Raw genomic sequence first — 7,878 nt, forward strand, 5'->3', positions numbered from 1 at the left:
GATGCTGATTAGACACCATGATTAGTGCACAGGTGTGCCTTAGACTGCCCACAATAAAAGGCCACTCTGAAAGGTGCAGTTTTGTTTTATTGGGGGGGGGGGGATACCAGTCAGTATCTGGTGTGACCACCATTTGCCTCATGCAGTGCAACACATCTCCTTCGCATCATCCGTGAAGAGAACACCTCTCCAACGTGCCAAATGCCAGCGAATGTGAGCATTTGCCCACTCAAGTCGGTTACGCCGACCAACTGGAGTCAGGTCGAGACCCCGATGAGGACGACGAGCATGCAGATGAGCTTCCCTGAGACGGTTTCTGACAGTTTGTGCAGAAATTCTTTGGTTATGCAAACCGATTGTTTCAGCAGCTGTCCAAGTGGCTGGTCTCAGACGACCTTGGAGGTGAACATGCTGGATGTGGAGGTCCTGGGCTGGTGTGGTTACACGTGGTCTGCGGTTGTGAGGCTGGTTGGATGTACTGCCAAATTCTCTGAAACGCCTTTGGAGACGGCTTATGGTAGAGAAATGAACATTCAATACACGAGCAACAGCTCTGGTTGACATTCCTGCTGTCAGCATGCCAATTGCACGCTCCCTCAAATCTTGCGACATCTGTGGCATTGTGCTGTGTGATAAAATTGCACCTTTCAGAGTGGCCTTTTATTGTGGGCAGTCTAAGGCACACCTGTGAGGTGGGATGGATTATCTCAGCAAAGGAGAAGTGCTCACTATCACAGATTTAGACTGGTTTGTGAACAATATTTGAGGGAAATGGTGATATTGTGTATGTGGAAAAAGTTTCAGATCTTTGAGTTCATCTCATACAAAATGGGAGCAAAACCAAAAGTGTTGCATTTATATTTTTGTTGAGTAAGTCCAAATTCTCCTATTTCAGCTTCTTAAATGTGAGTGTTTTCTGGGTTATTTTACTAGTTTCTTTATTCCTGTCTGGCAGTAAACTGACTATGTTTGGGCTGTGCCCAAAACAAGACATTTGAAGGCATCACTTTGGGCTCTGTAAAACGCTGAACAACTGGCAGCACGAAAATGTTGTCTGTCTTTGCGTGTTGATCATCCTGATCAGTCCGCCAGGTATCGATGGTGTGAAACCGTTTGCTGTAAATCAGCGAACAAACAGACAAAGAAAGGAGATCAGACTTGATGCACTTTATTCTTCAGCCTGCTGTCAGTTTCCAGCCTTGTTCTGTTACCTTCTAAGAGCCAAACACTCTGTTACACACCCCGGGCCTCCTGCCAGCACATAGCGTCAGTGAAACATATCGGGTGAAATGTCAAAGTGAAGCTGGGATCAGAATAGTTTTCAAAACGCTTTCCATCTTGTATTCTGGGGTCAGTGTTACTCCCTCTGCTTCCCCAATGAGATCCAATAACAAACCTGTCTAATTTAACAAGACTGCGTTATTGATGAGATTTGGCTCAGCAGGTCCAGTGTCTATGACCTGGAAGGGTTCCTCTACCCCAGGGGTGGGCAATGAGGGCTGAGGCACTGCCTGTTTTCCTTCCCAACCAATCACCTCAGCAGGTGGGTTTCTGATGAGCTTCTCCCATGAACATAAACACCTGATCGTCAATGAAATCACCTGCTGAGGTGATTGGTAGCAAGGAAAACCTGCAGTGTCTCAATCCTCGAATATGTGGACCCAGGAGGTGATACAGGACACAACACCAGATATGATTCAGATTGACAACTTTCATTTGGGAAAGGAGATTAAGGATTCAAAGGTTAAAAGCCCTGAGATCTTTTGCTTGTGTTTACAAGGGCTTTGACTTCTATGTGTTAGCGTTTTATGACATCAAAATATAAAATCTGAGGCATCTTATGTAAATAAAAAACAAAAACAAAACTGTTTAATCTCAAAGCAAAAAGCAAAAAACAAAAACAAAACTGCTGTGGTTGTAACCCTTAAGGCACAGAGTGGACCCCAGGATGCAGACAGCCAGACACAAAAGGGTTAAGTGCCAAACCAAGGTTTTAATGTTCAAATGGCATGGTGAACATTTAATAGTGACACAACAACTCCCAAGTGACAATGTCCAAAATCTTCCAAACAGGCTGTGAGAAGGAACGACAAACCAGGTGTTAACAGACAATGATCTAAACATAATACGAGACAAAAACACTTACAAACTGGTGGCAATGACGAGGAACAGGGGGGTGAGGCAATCGACTGGCGGGGGTGACAAGACCATCAGGTGTGATACCAAACAGAACTAACGAGTGACAGGTGAAAGCAATCGTCAGGGACGAACACAAACACATGGGGACAGAAAGAACACAAAGTAACATCTAAAAGAACATAGTGTGAGGGTCAATAATAGTGTTAAAATTTATTTCTGTGTTCCTGGAAATCGGAGCTGCACTAGAACGCCTCATATAGCAGTCACCACATACATTCGGGCACAGCACATGCACTCTACATTCGCGTACCGCTCACGCCAGAAATCTGTTTGAACGGCGGGAGAGATGAGGTTGCACTGCCATTCGATTGTGCTCGCAACATTTGCACGGCATGTAGTATGCGGGTCGGACATATCGTGCCGCGACCGAGGAGTTGCACGAAATCGGCCATGTCGAACCGTGGCCAAATGGCGCGATCGAGGCAGCCTTCAACAGCTGAATGTCGGAGAATGTCGGACGAATAGACATTCAACCCACCCTCGGCCGGAGTCCAGGTGCCACCCACGAACATCCAGCACCACTTGTCGGGCACTTAGAAAAAGTGGGGCCATTCACGCTCCCAGCACGAAAACAGAGAGCAGGCCAACCTGGTCTCATGGCAATTCGTGATTCAGCAGCACGAAATATACATTAATCTATTGGTTTGTGATATTGTGACAAAAAGCGCCTCATTTTCGTCATGGCAGCACGAATTCATTCTAATTCATTCCGTGATGGCTGCACGAAATTAAAACTTTGGGGGGGGGGGGTCGGGTGGTTATGGTTAGGGTTGGGGGAAGGAGTAGGGTTAGTAATATTAATTTAAAAAATTTGACTCATTTCGTGACGGGAGCACGAAAAAAATCGTGAGACTGGGCTAAGCAGGCACACCACTGTTGAGCTGGCTGTGCGAATGGCCCCACATTTTCTACGTGCCCCCGCGAGTGTGCCGTTACTAAGCAACAAAAATGGCGTGTGAGTGTGTCGTCCCTCCCCACTTCCTTCCAACAGCACAATGGCTGCGAGTGTGCAGTGTGTGTCCCCTGCAACACAGAAGGCTTGTGATTGTGTGTTCCCCCACACCATGAGCCTATCGAGGTGCGGGCTGAGGTTGTGTGCTGTGGTGCAGTGTAGTGTGATCACTGTCAGTGCAGCGCACAACAGCTGGATGGCTGTCAATGTCCATGATGGAACAGCTGACAGCTGTGGAAACCATGGCATTTCCCATCCCACACCACAACAAAAATGAAAATAACAACCCAGCCCGGCTGGCTGTCACAGCGCCAGCGCGCCATCTGACCAGACAGGCACATCATGTGATACGCCATTGCAAACGCCCACATGGCCCATCCGTCATGTGCCAACCACATGTAATCACGTCATGGGTTGCATGTCATTCACAATCATGCAGGGAGGGGGCTGACCACTGGCCACGGCCACTGCTGCCTTCCTGCAGCTTGCGCCACTCCACAATGCATCAGTGCAACGCAAAGCTGGGGAACACATACAGTGAGGAAAAATAAGTATTTGAACACCCTGGTGATTTTGCAAGTTCTCCCACTTAGAAATCATGGAGGGGTCTGAAATTTTCATCTTAGGTGCATGTCCACTGTGAGAGACATAATCTAAAAAAAAAAAAATCTGGAAATCACAATGTATGATTTATTAATAATTTATTTGTATGTTACTGTTGCAAATAAGTATTTGAACACCTGTGAAAATCAATGTTAATATTTGGTCCAGTAGCCTTTGTTTGCAATTACAGAGGTCAAACGTTTCCTGGAGTTTTTCACCAGGTTTGCACACACTGCAGCAGGGATTTTGGTCCACTCCTCCATACAGATCTTCTCCAAATCTTTCAGGTTTGGAGTTTCAGCTCCATCCAAAGATTTTCTATTGAGTTCAGGTCTGGAGACTGGCCAGGCCACTCCAGGACCTTGAAATGCTTCTTACGGAACCCCTCCTTAGTTGCTCTGGCTGTGTGTTTGGGGTTATTGTCATGCTGGAAGACCCAGCATAACAAACCACAGGTTGTTTGCCAAAATCTCGCAATACATGACCCCATCCATTCTCCCTTCAATACGGTGCAGTCGCCCTGTCCCCTTTGCAGAAGAGCACCCCAAGAGTATGATGTTTCCACCCCCATGCTTCACAGTTGGGATGGTTTTCTTGGGGTTGTTCTCATTCTCTAAACATAGTAAGTGGAGTTGATTCCAAAAAGGTCTATTCTGGTCTCATCTGACCACATGACCTTCTCCCATGCCTCCTCTGGATCATCCAGATGGTCACTGGTGAACTTCAAACTGGCCTGGACATGTGCTGGCTTGAGCAGGGGGACCTTGCTGCCCTGCAGGATTTTAAACCATGACAGCATCATGTGTTACTAATGTAATCTTTGTGACTGTGGCCCCAGCTCTCTTCAGGTCACTGACCAGGTCCTCCTGTGTAGTTCTGAGCTTTCTCAGAATCATCCTTACCCCACAAAGTGAGAACTTGCATGGAATCCCAGACCGAGGGAGATTGACAGTCATCTTGTGTTTCTTCACTTTCTAATAAAAAAATCATAACAGATGTTGTCTTCTACCAAGCTGCTTACCTGTTGTCATGACTTGTGCAGGTCTACAGTTTTGTCCCTGGTGTCCTTAGACAGCTCTTTGGTCTTGGCTATGGTGACAGGTTGGAGTGTGATTGATTGAGTGTGTGAACAGGTGTCTTTTATACAGGTAACAAGTTCAAACAGGTGCAATTAATACAGGTAAAGAGTGCAGAATAAGAGGGCTTCTTAAAGAAAAATTAACACGTCTGTGAGAGCCAGAATTCTTGCTGGTTGGTAGGGGATCAAATACGTATTTGCAGCAGTAACATACAAATAAATTATTTTAAAAAATCATACATTGTGATTTCCAGATTTTTTTTTTTTTTTTTTTTTTAGATTATGTCTCTCACAGTGGACATGCACCTAAGATGAAAATTTCAGACCCCTCCATGATTTCTAAGTGGGAGAACTTGCAAAATCGCAGGGTGTTCAAATACTTATTTTCCTCACTGTATTGTCACATGTGCTCCAATCACCCATGTGCAAGGCATGGTTCTGCATGCGTGTCTGCAAACAATGATGACATGGAGAAAAATAAAAATATACTGGGTCGCACCAACCACGTTTCAGCACGCATGGCGATGGGCATGCAATCAAAGCTGCACCTGACTGCTGCGTCATTGCTACGCACAGCAGGTGAACACATATCGTGCCATGCAAGATACCACCTCACAACATGCCACCGGGAGGTGTGTGCATTGGCAGGCTCTCCTCGCATGGTAATAATTAAAAACACAAATTACATTTGCAACACGGTCACCAGCGCATCAGTGCGCGCTGGACATGCAGAGCCGGTGTAGCAGACTGAATGGTCCGCCCCTAAAATCGCTCCACCTTTTTGCAACTGCGCATGCATCATTCTAAAGTCAGTTTTAAGCAGAAACGAGGTGAAATTTTGACGCGTTGAAATGTCCAACGTTCAGTGAACGCATCAGCTAGCAGCTCATTTAGCAGCAGCGCTCTGATCGCTCTGCCACCTTTTATGATGAAATAATGCTGAATTTATGTGGAAATGATTGTTGTACAAAAGCTTCAGATATCTGTTGCTGAGATAGATGATGACTTGTGTGCAGTTTGAAGCAGAAACAAGGGGTTAATCTGTGAACCGCGTCATCAGGGGAACTGATTTTTAGGGGGACCATTCGGTCGGCGACACCTGCTCATGTGATCATGATACGAGCACATCAGGTCATTCATGTAAAAAATAAACGGCAGAAAAAGTCATCCATGTCAGTTCGTTACTTCCTTGTTTATGTCCAGGAGGAGGATAATACTTGTATTGTCCGCTCTTTATAACAGGAATTAAATATTAGAAATTGCATTGTGTGTGCTTTTTACAGTGAGAACAGAATCATGGCCAGTAACATGATTGTCTTACATTTAAACAGCACATTCATTGTTCCTATAATGTTCTGTGCTGTCTCATTATTTTGTGCTTGCATAATTTCGTTGATATATGCACATATGTCCAGCATGTGATCGCTGCTGCTACTGTGTGAGCACGATGTGGTGTCACACCTCTCATGTGCTTGCAACGAAACCATCACAGCAGGATCTTTCACGCCTGTCTGTGTGTCCCTCCCGACAGCGGGTGGAATTTTTCACGGTTCGCCAATTTGTGTTGTTGTTTTTTTTTTTTGGCCTTTTTCGACTGGTTTCTGCTTTCGCCCAACTTTGTGTTATGTGTGAAGGGGCCCTACGATTCTCACATTAAGGCAGGGAGAGTGCTCAGAAGCTCCTAACAGCAGACACACAACAAACAAGAACTAACGTATGATTTTAGGGTTTACAAATGTTTTTGACCGTTAAACTTTACCCACTTTACCAGCACAAAAATGTTAGCGGCCTGACAGTTAGTGGAAGCTAATTGGTGGGCTGATGGTTTGTAGATTAGTGGAACTGTGCCCACCACTGTCTAATAATAATCACTGCACAAATTCTTATGACTGAATATGACACAAAACTGACCGTTTGGAGCCTCATCTATCATATTTAAGCTACATTTAAAGATTGCATGTTCTTGAAAGTGCCACATTTTTGCATTACTGCTTCCAAAATGGCACATGGACTGCATTTTCCATCTAACCCATCAGAAGCTCAAAGGGCTTTACAGTGATACCTCACATTCACCCTCATACACTGATGTCAGGGTCCTGCCATGCAAAGTGCTCACTACACACCGGGAGCAACTAGGATTAAGGACCTTGCCCAAGGGCCCTTAGCGATTTTCCAGTCTGGCTGGGTTTTGAACCGAGGATCCTCTGGTGTGAAGCCCAACGCTTAACCACTCGACCATCACTTAAAAGGATGAAACCTTACAAAAATAAGAATTTATTGTTTCGTATTTTTTTTTTTGTGATTTTTGCGTCCGATGTGTATTCCAGGATCAAGAATCGATTGAGGTCAGTTTTTGCTTCCTTACATAGACTGAGGCTGCAGATTGAATCTGCAGTGGGTTTTTTGTTTTTGTCTTCACCCCTTGTGGTTATTTACAACTCCTCCGGTTTTTATTAGACTGGGCAGAGGTTCAGCACTCTGCGGTCTGTCAATCTCCCTCTGACCTCATTCTGGTCTCACTTTGTAAGTGATGCTGGGTTTCTTTTTTGGGTAGTGTCAAAGATCACACATTCCCTGGCTCACACATCTTACAGTAGCCCGTCTTGTCTCCTCCAAAGTAGGAATCATAGGGCTGAAGAACAAGTGTGAACAAAAATGTGGATTAAGAATAATCTGCACATGCATCTTCTCTCTCTGCACATACACATGCAGCGTCCTTTGGACAAAATTCTCTGATTCTTCTCTTTGAATGTGTCCACTAGAGGGCAGTGTGATGTGACGTGAATTACATGCTTAAATGTAGAAGATGTCTTTGCAAAACAGAAATTCTGATGCACATTAGTGTTTCATGAGTTAACACCCCAGTCACACCTTGACGATTTAGCCAGCGTATGGCAACCGTATTAAAAACGCTGGCATACACTGGCATATGTCTAATAAGTTATGGGTAAGTGTTGTGTAAGAGCACGTTGTAATATGGCAAGTCATGCCAGCGTATGTCTCATACATCCCGCATATGTGGACCATAAGTTTCAGGAAAGTTATG

Source organism: Thalassophryne amazonica, chromosome 20, assembly GCF_902500255.1.
Source record: "Thalassophryne amazonica chromosome 20, fThaAma1.1, whole genome shotgun sequence".
NCBI lineage: Eukaryota > Metazoa > Chordata > Actinopteri > Batrachoidiformes > Batrachoididae > Thalassophryne > Thalassophryne amazonica.